At 38.5% G+C, this 12,085-nt stretch overlaps 1 non-coding gene across 1 annotated transcript; it reads right to left on the minus strand.

Moving 5' to 3' along the window:
* Window positions 1-11,540: 11,540 nt before the first annotated feature.
* On the minus strand, window positions 11,541-11,648 carry LOC112761388 (small nucleolar RNA R71). The gene has a single exon (XR_003181785.1). It is a non-coding gene; the product is annotated as a small nucleolar RNA R71 (small nucleolar RNA).
* Between the last annotated feature and the right edge of the window lie 437 nt (window positions 11,649-12,085).

Consider the following 12,085-nt stretch of genomic DNA (forward strand, 5'->3'; position numbering starts at 1 on the left):
ATGTTTTAATTCAAAAGAACAAGAAGTACATGAGTTTCGAATTTATCCTTGAACTTAGTTTAATTATATTGATGTGGTGACAATACTTCTTGTTTTCTGAATGAATGCTTGAACAGTGCATATGTCTTTTGAAGTTGTTGTTTAAGAATGTTAAATATGTTGGCTCTTGAAAGAATGATGATAAGGAGACATGTTATTTGATAATCTGAAAAATCATAAAAATGATTCTTGAAGCAAGAAAAAGCAGCAAAGAACAAAGCTTGCAGAAAAAAAAAATAATAGCGAAAAAAAAATAGAAAAAAAAAAGAAAAAGCAAGCAGAAAAAGCCAAAAGCTCTTAAAACCAAGAGGCAAGAGCAAAAAGCCAATAACCCTTAAAACCAAAAGGCAAGGGTAAATAAAAAGGATCCCAAGGCTTTGAGCATCAGTGGATAGGAGGGCCTAAAGGAATAAAATCCTGGCCTAAGCGGCTAAACCAAGCTGTCCCTAACCATGTGCTTGTGGCGTGTAGGTGTCAAGTGAAAACTTGAGACTGAGCGGTTAAAGTCAAGGTCCAAATCAAAAAAAGAGTGTGCTTAAGAACCCTGGACACCTCTAATTGGGGACTTTAGCAAAGCTGAGTCACAATCTGAAAAGGTTCACCCAATTATGTGTCTGTGGCATTTATGTATCCGGTGGTAATACTGGAAAACAAAGTGCTTAGGGCCACGGCCAAGACTCATAAAATAGCTGTGTTCAAGAATCATCATACTGAACTAGGAGAATCAATAACACTATCTGAACTCTGAGTTCCTATAGATGCCAATCATTCTGAACCTTAATGGATAAAGTGAGATGCCAAAACTATTCAAGAGGCAAAAAGCTACAAGTCTCGCTCATCTGATTGGAGCTATGTTTCATTGATAGTTTGGAATTTATAGTATATTCTCTTCTTTTTATCCTATTTGATTTTCAGTTGCTTGGGGACAAGCAACAATTTAAGTTTGGTGTTGTGATGAGCGAATAATTTATACGCTTTTTGGCATTGTTTTTAGTATGTTTTTAGTAGAATCTAGTTACTTTTAGGGATGTTTTCATTAGTTTTTATGTTAAATTAACATTTCTGGACTTTACTATGAGTTTGTGTGTTTTTCTATGATTTCAGGTATTTTCTGGCTGAAATTGAGGGACTTGAGCAAAAATCAGATTCAGAGGTTGAAGAAGGACTGCTGATGCTGTTGGATTCTGACCTCCCTGCACTCAAAATGGATTTTCTAGAGCTACAGAACTCAAAATGGCGCGCTTCTAATTGCGTTGGAAAGTAGACATCCAGGGCTTTCCAGAAATATATAATAGTCCATACTTTGCCTAAGTTTAGATGACGCAAACTGGCGTTCAACGCCAGCTCTCTGCCCAATTCTGGCGCCCAGCGCCAGAAACAAGTTGCAAAGTGGAGTTCAACGCCCAAACTGGCACAAAAGCTGGCGTCCAACTCCAAGAATGACCTCTGCACGTGTAACATTCAAGCTTAGCCCAAGCACACACCAAGTGGGCCCCGGAAGTGAATTTATGCATCAATTACTTACTTCTGTAAACCCTAGTAGCTAGTTTATTATAAATAGGACTTTTTACTATTGTATTAGATATCTTTGATCAGTTGTATGCTATCTTAGATCACATTTGAGGGCTGGCCTCTCGGCCATGCCTGAACCTTCTTCACTTATGTATTTTAAACGGTAGAGTTTCTACAGTCCATAGATTAAGGTGTGGAGCTCTGCTGTTCCTCAAAGATTAATGCAAAGTACTACTGTTTTTCTATTCAATTCATCTTATTTCGCTTCTAAGATATTCATTCGCACTTCAACCTGAATGTGATGAACGTGACAGTCATCATCATTCCCTATGAACGCGTGCCTGACAACCACTTCCGTTCTACCTTCGACTGAATGAGTATCTCTTGGATATCTTAATCGGAATCTTTGTGGTATAAGCTAGATTGATGGCGGCATTCATGAGAGTCCAGAAAGTTTAAACCTTGTCTGTGGTATTCCAAGTAGAACTCTGGGATTGAATGACTGTGACGAGCTTCAAACTCGCGATTGCTGGGCGTAGTGACAGACGCAAAAGGAGGGTGAATCCTATTCCAGCATGATCGGGAACCTCAGATGATTAGCCGTGCTGTGACAGAGCATTTGGACCATTTTCACAAGAGGAGGGGAAGTAACCATTGACAACGGTGATGCCCTTGCATAAAGCCAGCCATGGAAAGGAGTAAGCCTGATTGGATGAAAACAGCAGGAAAGCAGAGGTTCAGAGGAACGAAAGCATCTCTATGCGCTTATCTGAAATTCTCACTAATGATTTACATAAGTATTTCTATACTTCTTTTATTAATTAATTTCGAAAACTCCATAACCATTTTATATCCGCCTGACTGAGATTTACAAGGTGACCATAGCTTGCTTCATACCAACAATCTCCGTGGGATCGACCCTTACTCACGTAAGGTTTATTACTTGGACGACCCAGTGCACTTGCTGGTTAGTTGTATCGAAGTTGTGACAAATTATGAATTGAGATTAGAGCACCAAGTTTTTGGAGCCATTACCAGAGATCACAATTTCGTGCACCAGTGGATCACCGTTGTCAATGGCTACCATCCGTCCTCTCAGTGAAAATAATCCAGGTGCGCTGTCACCGCACGGCTAATCATCTGTCGGTTCTCGATCATACCGGAATAGGAATTGCTATCCTTTTGCATCTGTCACTATACCCAGCACTCGTGAGTTTGAAGCTCGTCACAGTCATCCAATCCTTGAATCCTACTCGGAATACCACAGACAAGGTTTAGACTTTCCGGATTCTCAAGGATGCTGCCAATGGATTCTAGCTTATACCACGAAGATTCTGATTTAGGAATCCAAGAGATATTCATTCAATCGAAGGTAAAACGGAGGTGGTTGTCAGGTACACGTTCATGGGTTGAGAATGGTGATGAGTGTCACGGATCATCACCTTCGTCATAATTAAGCGCGAATGAACATCTTAGATAGGAGCAAGTGTAATTGAATAGAAAACAGAAATACTTGCATTAATTCATCGAGACACAGCAGAGCTCCTCACCCCCAACAATGGAGTTTAGAGACTCATGCCGTCAAAGAGTACAAAATTCAGATCTAAAATGTCATGAGATACAAAATAAATCTCTAAAATTTGTTTAAATACTAAACTAGTAACCTTGGTTTACAGAAAATGAGTAAACTATGATAGATAGTACAGAAATCCACTTCTGGGGCCCACTTGGTGTGTGCTGGGGCTGAGAATTAAGCTTCTCACGTGCATGGGCTGTTTTGGGCGTTCAACGCCAGGTTGTAACCTGTTTCTGGCGTTGAACTCCAACTTGTAACTTGTTTCTGGCGCTGGACGCCAGACTGCAACATGGAACTGGCGTTGAACGCCAGTTTACGTCGTCTATCCTTGAGCAAAGTATAGACTATTATATATTTCTGGAAAGCCCTAGATGTCTACTTTCCAACGCAATTAGAAGCGCGTCATTTGGACTCTTTTAGCTCCAGAAATTCCATTCCGAGTGCAGAGAGGTCAGAATCCAACAGCATCAGCAGTCCTTTTTCAGCCTGAATCAGATTTTTGCTCAGCTCCCTCAATTTCAGCCAGAAAATACCTGAAATTACAGAAAAACACACAAACTCATAGTAAATTCCAGAAATATGAATTTTGCCTAGAAACTAATGAAAATCAACTAAAAACTAACTAAAACTTACTAAAAACTATATGAAATTAACCCCAAAAAGCGTATAAAATATCCGCTCATCAATACCCAACTACCAAGAACATAAGCACAACGCTTTAGCCAACTGAGCTATAAATTTAACGTGTTTTAAAAAGGTATTTAATATATAAATTTTTTTTGAATACTGATAATTTGAAAATGCACAAGAAAAACAAGGAAAGACACAGAACAAGAAAAACTAAAGATCAAACAAGAAAAATAGCAAGAACAACTTGAAGATCAAGAAAGAAAAATGAACACAAATTAAAAAATTTAAAGGAAAATAAAGGCATGCAATTGACACCAAAAACAATAATAGAAGACGCAATTTTAGTGACTCTAAACTAAAAAGAATTTTTTTTTTTAATCTAAGCAACAAAATAAACCGTCAGTTGTCCAAACTCGAACAATCCCCGGCAACGGTGCCAAAAACATGGTGCACGAATTGTAAATCACACTTTTCACAACTCGTACTACTAACCAGCAAGTGCACTGGGTCGTCCAAGTAATACCTTACGTGAGTAAGGGTCGATCCCACGGAGATTGTTGGCTTGAAGCAATCTATGGTTATCTTGTAAATCTTAGTCAGGAGATTAATAATAAAAATTACTTTTGTTATGAAAACTAAATAACATGAAATAAAGGTTACTTGTTATGTAGTAATGGAGAACAGATTGAGGTTTTGGAGATGCTTTGTCTTCTGAATCTATGCTTTCCTACTGTCTTCTTCTTCACGCACACAGATCTCCTTCTCTAGCAAGCTGTATGTTGGTGGATCACCGTTGTCAATAGCTACCATCCATCCTCTCAGTGAAAATGGTCCAAATGCGCTGTCACCACACGGCTAATCATCTGTCGGTTCTCACTCATGTTGGAATAGAATCCGTTGATTCTTTTGCGTCTGTCACTACGCCCAACACTCGCGAGTTTGAAGCTCGTCATAGTCATCCCTTCCCAGATCCTACTTGGAATACCACAGACAAGGTTTAAACTTTCCGGATCTCAGGAATGGCCGCCAATAATTCTAGCCTATACCACGAAGACTCTGATCATGAACCAGGAGGCTAAGAGATACACACTCAAGCTATTGCAAATAGAACGGAGGTGGTTGTCAGGCACGCGTTCATAGGTGAGAATGATGATGAGTGTCACAGATCATCACATTCATCAGGGTGAAGTGCGAGTGAATATCTTAGAATAGAAACAAACGTGATTGAATGAAAAATAGTAGTAATTGCATTAATTCATCGAAACACAGCAGAGCTCCTCACCCCCAATCATGGAGTTTAGAGACTCATGCCGTAGAGATACAATGTAAAACGTGAAAATGTCATGAGGTACAAAAGAAATCTCTGAAAGTTGTTTAAATACTAAACTAGTAACCTAGGTTTACAGAATATGAGTAAACTACGATAGATAGTGCAGAAATCCACTTCCGGGGCCCACTTGGTGTGTGCTGGGGCTGAGACTTGAGCTTTACATGTGCCTAAGCTGTTTCTGGAGTTAAACGCCAGGTTGTAACCTGTTTTGGGCGTTTAACTCCAACTTGTAACCTATTTTTGGCGTTTAACGCCAGAATGGAACATGGAACTGGCGTTAAACGCCAGTTTACGTCGTTTATCTTTCAGCAAAGTATGGACTATTATATAATGCTGGAAAGCCCTGGATGTCTACTTTCCAACCCAACTGAGAGCGTGCCGATTGGGCTTCTGTAGCTCCAGAAAATCCATTTCGAGTGCAGGGAGGTCAGAATCCAACAGCATCTGCAGTCCTTTTTCAGCCGCTGAATCAGATTTTTGCTCAGATCCCTAAATTTCAGCCAGAAAATACCTGAAATCACAGAAAAACACACAAACTCATAGTAAAGTCTAAAAATGTGATTTTTGCATAAAAACTAATAAAAACATAGTAAAAACTAACTAAATTATACTAAAAACTACCAGAAAACAATGCCAAAAAGCGTATAAATTATCCGCTCATCACAACACCAAACTTAAATTGTTGCTTGTCCCCAAGCAACTAAAAATCAATTAGGATAAAAAGAAGAGAATATAATATAAATTCCAAAGTATCAATGAAACTTAGCTCCAACTAGATGAGCGGGACTAGTAGCTTTTTGCCTCTGAACAGTTTTGGCATCTCACTTTATCCTTTGAAGTTCAGAATATTGGCATCTATAGGAACTCAGAATTTAGATAGTGTTATTGATTCTCCTAGTTCAATATGTTGATTCTTGAACACAGCTACTTTATGAGTCTTGGCCGTGGCCCTAAGCACTTTGTTTTCCAGTATTACCACCGGATACATAAATGCCACAGACACATAACTGGGTGAACCTTTTCAGATTGTGACTCAGCTTTGCTAGAGTCCCCAATTAGAGGTGTCCAGGGTTCTTGAGCACACTCTTTTTGCTTTGGATCACGACTTTAACCGCTCAGTCTCAAGCTTTTGCCTTGACACCTTCACGCCACAAGCACATGGTTAGGGACAGCTTAGTTTAGCCGCTTAGGCCAGGATTTTATTCCTTTGGGCCCTCCTATCCATTAATGCTCAAAGCCTTGGATTCTTTTTTATTACCCTTGCCTTTTGGTTTAAAGGGTTACTGGCTTTTTGCTCTTGCCTTTTGGTTTAAAGAGCTATTGGCTTTTTCTGCTTGCTTTTCCTTTTTCTTTCTCTTTTTTTTTTTATTTATTTTGAGCTCTTTCTCCCTGTTTTGTACTCTGAATCCTTCTGTAACCCTATGAACTTATGCAATTGATACTTTACCTTGAATATTATTTATATTAAACTTGTATAATTAAAAATAAATAAATAAATAAATAAAAAGCCATGCTAATGGCTGGGTTGCCTCCGAGCAAGCGCTTCCTTATTGTCTTTAGCTGGACCTTGCTGAGCTTTTAATCTAGCCTCAGCCTTGAGCACTCTTGCTCAACATTGCCTTCAAGATAATGTTTGATTCTCTGTCGATTAACAATGAACTTCTTATTAGAATCAATGTCTTGAAACTCCACATAGCCATATGGTGACACACTTGTAATCACATATGGTCTCCTCCACCGGGATTTCAGTTTCCCGGGGAATAGCCTGAGCCTAGAGTTAAACAGCAGAACCTTCTGTCCTGGTTCAAAGACTCTAGATGACAGCTTTCTGTCATGCCACCTTTTTGCTTTCTCTTTGTAAAGCTTGGCATTTTCAAAAGCAGTGAGTCTAAATTCCTCTAGCTCATTCAGCTGGAGCAATCTTTTTTCTCCATCTAATTTGGCATCAAAGTTTAGGAATCTGGTTGCCCAGTAGGCTTTGTGCTCCAGTTCCACGGGCAAATGGCAGGCCTTACCATACACAAGCTGGTATGGAGAGGTCCCTATAGGAGTCTTGAATGCTGTTCTGTAAGCCCACAGAGCATCATCCAAGCTTCTTGCCCAATCCTGTCTACTGGTGCTTACAGTCCATTCCAGGATTCTTTTTAGTTCTCTATTAGAGACTTCAGCTTGCCCGTTTGTCTGTGGATGATATGGAGTTGCCACCTTGTGTCTAATTCCATACCAGACCATAGCAGAGTAAAGTTGTTTATTGCAGAAGTGAGTGCCCCCATCACTAATTAGTGCTCTAGGGACACCAAACCTGCTGAAGATATGATTCTGGAGGAACTTCAGCACTGTCTTAGTATCATCAGCAAGTTGGAGACATATCCGGGTTGGTTTGACTTCTTCAGTTAAACCAAGATTTCTGATAGTGGATGCAGGTATTAGGTTAATGCTTGCCCCAAGATCACATAAAGCTATCTTGGTGCAATTATCCTCTAATATGCATGGTATCATAAAGCTCCCATGATCTTTAAGCTTTTCAGGGAAGCTTTTCAGAATGAATGCACTGCATTCTTCAGTGAGGAGAACTTTTTCAGTTTCTCTCCAATCCTTCTTATGACTCAAGATCTCTATCATGAACTTGGCATAAGAGGGTATTTGTTCAAGTGCCTCTACAAACAGAATCTTTATTTCAAGAGTCCTGAGATAGTGATGAGCGGATAATTTATACGCTTTTTGGCATTGTTTTTAGTATGTTTTTAGTATGTTTTAGTTAGTTTTTATTATGTTTTTATTAGTTTTTAATTAAAAATCACAATTCTGGACTTTACTATGAGTTTGTGTGTTTTTCTGTGATTTCAGGTATTTTCTGGCTGAAATTGAGGGACGGGAGCAAAAATCTGATTCAGAGGCTGAAAAAGGACTGCAGATGCTGTTGGATTCTGACCTCTCTGCACTCGAAGTGGATTTTCTGGAGCTACAGAAGCCCAATTGGCGCGTTCTCAATTTCATTGAAAGTAGACATCCTGGGCTTCCAGTAATATATAATAGTCCATACTTTGCTCGAGATTTGATGGCCCAAACTAGCGTTCAAAGTCAGCATAAAAATTCTGGCGTCAAACGCCCAAACTGGCACTAGAATTGGAGTTAATAACCCAAACTGGCACAAAAGCTGGCGTTTAACTCCAAGAAAAGTCTCTACACATGAAAGCTTTAATGCTCAGCCCAAGCACACACCAAGTGGGCCCGGAAGTGGATTTTTACGTCATTTACTCATTTCTGTAAACCTTAGGCTACTAGTTCTCTATAAATAGGACCTTTTGCTATTGTATTTAGGGATCTCTGGACGCTTAGTCCTTAGACCATGGAGGCTGGCCTCACGGCCATGCCTAGACCTTGTAATTATGTATTTTCAACGGTGGAGTTTCTACACACCATAGATTAAGGTGTGGAGCTCTACTGTTTTTCATGAATTAATGCAATTACCACTGTTCTTCTATTCAATTCATGCCTACTTCTTCTCTAAGATATCACTTGTTCTTCAACTTGATGAATGTGATGATCCGTGACACTCATCATCATTCTCATGGGTGCCTCGCCTAACAACCGAGCTCTCCATTCCATGAAAACAGAGTCTTCGTGGTATAGGCGAGAATCAATTGGCAGCATTCTTGAGATCCGAAAAGTCTAAACCTTGTCTATGGTATTCCGAGTAGGATCTGGGATGGGATGACTGTGACAAGCTTCAAACTCACGAGTGTGGGGCGTGTGATAGACGCAAAAGGATCAATGGATCCTATTCCGACATGATCGAGAACCAACAGCTGATTAGCCGATGTTGTGACAGAGCATCAGGACCATTTTCACTGAGAGGACAGGAGGTAGCTATTGACAATGGTGAAACCCAACATAAGCTTGCCATGGAAGGGAGTACGAATGATTGGAAGAAGGCATTGGGAAAGCAGAGGTTCAGGAGGAACAAAGCATCTTCATACGCTTATCTGAAATCCACCAATGAATTACATAAGTATCTCTATGTTATTTTATGTTTTATTCATATTTTAATTATCAATCCTCCATAACCATTTGAATCCGCCTGACTGAGATTTACAAGATGACCATAGCTTGCTTCAAGCCAACAATCTCCGTGGGATTGACCCTTACTCGCGTAAGGTTTATTACTTGGACGACCCAGTGCACTTGCTGGTTAGTTGTGCGAAGTTGTGATAAAGAGTTAAGATTACAATTGTGAGTACCATGTTGATGGCGCCATTGATGATCACAATTTCGTGCACCAAGTTTTTGGCGCCATTGCCGGGGATTGTTCGAGTTTGGACAACTGACGGTTCATCTTGTTGCTCAGATTAGGTAATTTTATTTTATTTTGTTCTTCAGAGTTCTTAAGAATGAATTCTAGAGTTTCAGGTGATGTTTTTATCATCACAAAAGCTGATTGATCCTCATCAATTTAGCTATTGAATGTAATGTCCTACTGAAGCTTGGCTAGCCATGTCTAATCTTTTTAGACTGAAGCTTTAGACTAACATTGCATGATTCCTGGAAATTCTTATTAAGAATTTTGAAATCCTTATTTTTCTTTTCCCAATAATTTTTGAAAAATACCAAAAAAATTTTTAAAATCATAAAAATCAAAAATATTTTATGTTTCTTGTTTGAGTCTAGTGTCTAATTTTATGTTTGGTGTCAATTGCATGTCTTCATTCTTCTAATTTTCGAAAATTTCATGCATTATGTTCTTCATTGATCTTCAAGTTATTCTTGATGATTTCCTTGCTCTAATCTTTAAATTCTCTTGTTTAGTGTCTTTTGTTGTTTCTCATATGCATTCTCCATTTGTTAGTATCTCTAATATGAAAAATTTCTAAGTTTGGTGTCCTGCATGCATTCTTTATTTGATCTTAGTTTTCTATGTTTAGTTGCATTTTGGTTGTTTCTCATCATTAAAATTCAAAAAATTTTTAAGATTAGGTCTTTTCAAGTCAGTAATACAGAGAATTGAAGATTCAGAACATGCAGCAGAGGAATTACACAGAAAAAGCTGGGCGTTCAAAACGCCGAGTGAAGAAGGAAAAATGGCGTTTAAACACCAGCCAGGGTACCTGGCTGGGCGTTTAACGCCCAAAAAGGTAGTGTTTTGGGCGTTAAACGCCAGAATGGATACCATTATGGGCGTTTAACGCCAGGATGACACAAGAGGGAAGATTTTGTTTTTAATGCAAATTTTTTTCAAGTTTTCATAATTTTTCAAAATCAAATCTTTTTCAAATCATATCTTTTCAATCATATCTTTTCAAAATCAATTTCTTTCCATTTTTTTTATTTTCGACAATACTTGCTAATAATTAATGATTTGATTCAAAAATTTTCAAGTTGTTACTTGCCTATTAAGAAAGGATAAAAAATTTTAATTCTAGAATCATATCTTCTAATCTCTTGTTAGTCAAGTAATCAACTTTAATTTTAAAACTTTCTTTTTCTAAATTGATTTTCAATCATATCCTCTCAATCATATCTTTTTAAAGCCATATCTTTTCAATCATATCTTCTTAAACACATCTTTTTCGAAATAATTTTCAATCATATCTTTTTGATTTCTAATTCCAAAATCTTTTTCAAAAATCACTTAATTTCTTTCCCAATCTTAATTTTCGAAAATTCTCAAACAAATTTTCAAAATTTTTTTTAATTATTTTAAAATCTTTTACTTTAATTTCAAAAATTCTTCTCCTCTTCTGACATCCTTCTATTTAAGGACTAACACTCCTCCACTATCAACAATTCGAACTCTATCCCTCTTGATAAGTTCGAATTCTTCTATTTCTACCTCCTCCTTTTATTCTTCTTTTCCTCTGACACCTCAAGGAATCTCTATACTGTAACATAGAGGATTCCATACTTTTTTGTTCTCTTCTCTTTCATATGAGCAGGAGTAAAGACAAAAGCATTCTTGTTGAAGCTGACCCTGAACCTGAAAGGACCTTGAAGCGAAAGCTAAGAGAAGCTAAAAAGGACCTAACAGAAATCTTCAAACAAGAAGAAGATATGGCAGCCGAAAACAACAACAATGCCAACAATGCAAGGAAAGTGCTTGGTGACTTTACTGCACCTACTCCCGACTTCTATGGGAGAAGCATCTCTATCCCTGCCATTGGAGCAAACAACTTTGAGCTTAAGCCTCAATTAGTTTCTCTAATGCAACAGAATTGCAAGTTTCATGGACTTCCATTGGAAGGTCCTCATCAGTTCTTAGCTGAATTCTTGCAAATCTGTGACACTATCAAGACCAATGGGGTTGACCCTGAAGTCTACAGACTTATGCTTTTTCCCTTTGCTATAAGAGACAGAGCTAGAACATGGTTGGATTCACAACCTAAAGAAAGCCTGAACTCTTGGGAAAAGCTAGTCAATGCCTTCTTGGCAAAGTTCTTTCCACCTCAAAAATTGAGCAAGCTTAGAGTGGAAGTCCAAACCTTCAGACAGAAGGAAGGTGAATCCCTCTATGAAGCTTGGAAAAGATACAAGCAATTGATCAGAAGGTGTCCTTCTGATATGCTTTCTGAATGGAGCATCATAGGTATCTTCTATGATAGTCTGTCTGAACTGTCCAAGGTGTCATTGGATAGCTCTACTGGAGGATCTCTTCATCTAAAGAAAACGCCTGCAGAAGCTCAGGAACTCATTGAGATGGTTGCAAATAACCAATTCATGTACACTTCTGAAAGGAATCCTGTGAATAATGGGACAAATAAGAAGAAAGGAGTTCTTGAAATTGATACTCTGAATGCCATACTGGCTCAGAACAAAATATTGACTCAGTAGTTCAATATGATTTCTCAAAGTCTGTCTGGAATGCAAGTTGCAACAGGCAGTACTAAGGAGGCTTCCTCTGAAGAAGAAGCTTATGATCCTGAGAACCCTGCAATGCAAGAGGTGAATTACATGGGAGAACCCTATGGAAACACCTATAATCCTTCATGGAGAAATCACCCAAA

The sequence above is a fragment of the Arachis hypogaea genome, chromosome 16, assembly GCF_003086295.3.
Source record: "Arachis hypogaea cultivar Tifrunner chromosome 16, arahy.Tifrunner.gnm2.J5K5, whole genome shotgun sequence".
Lineage (NCBI taxonomy): Eukaryota > Viridiplantae > Streptophyta > Magnoliopsida > Fabales > Fabaceae > Arachis > Arachis hypogaea.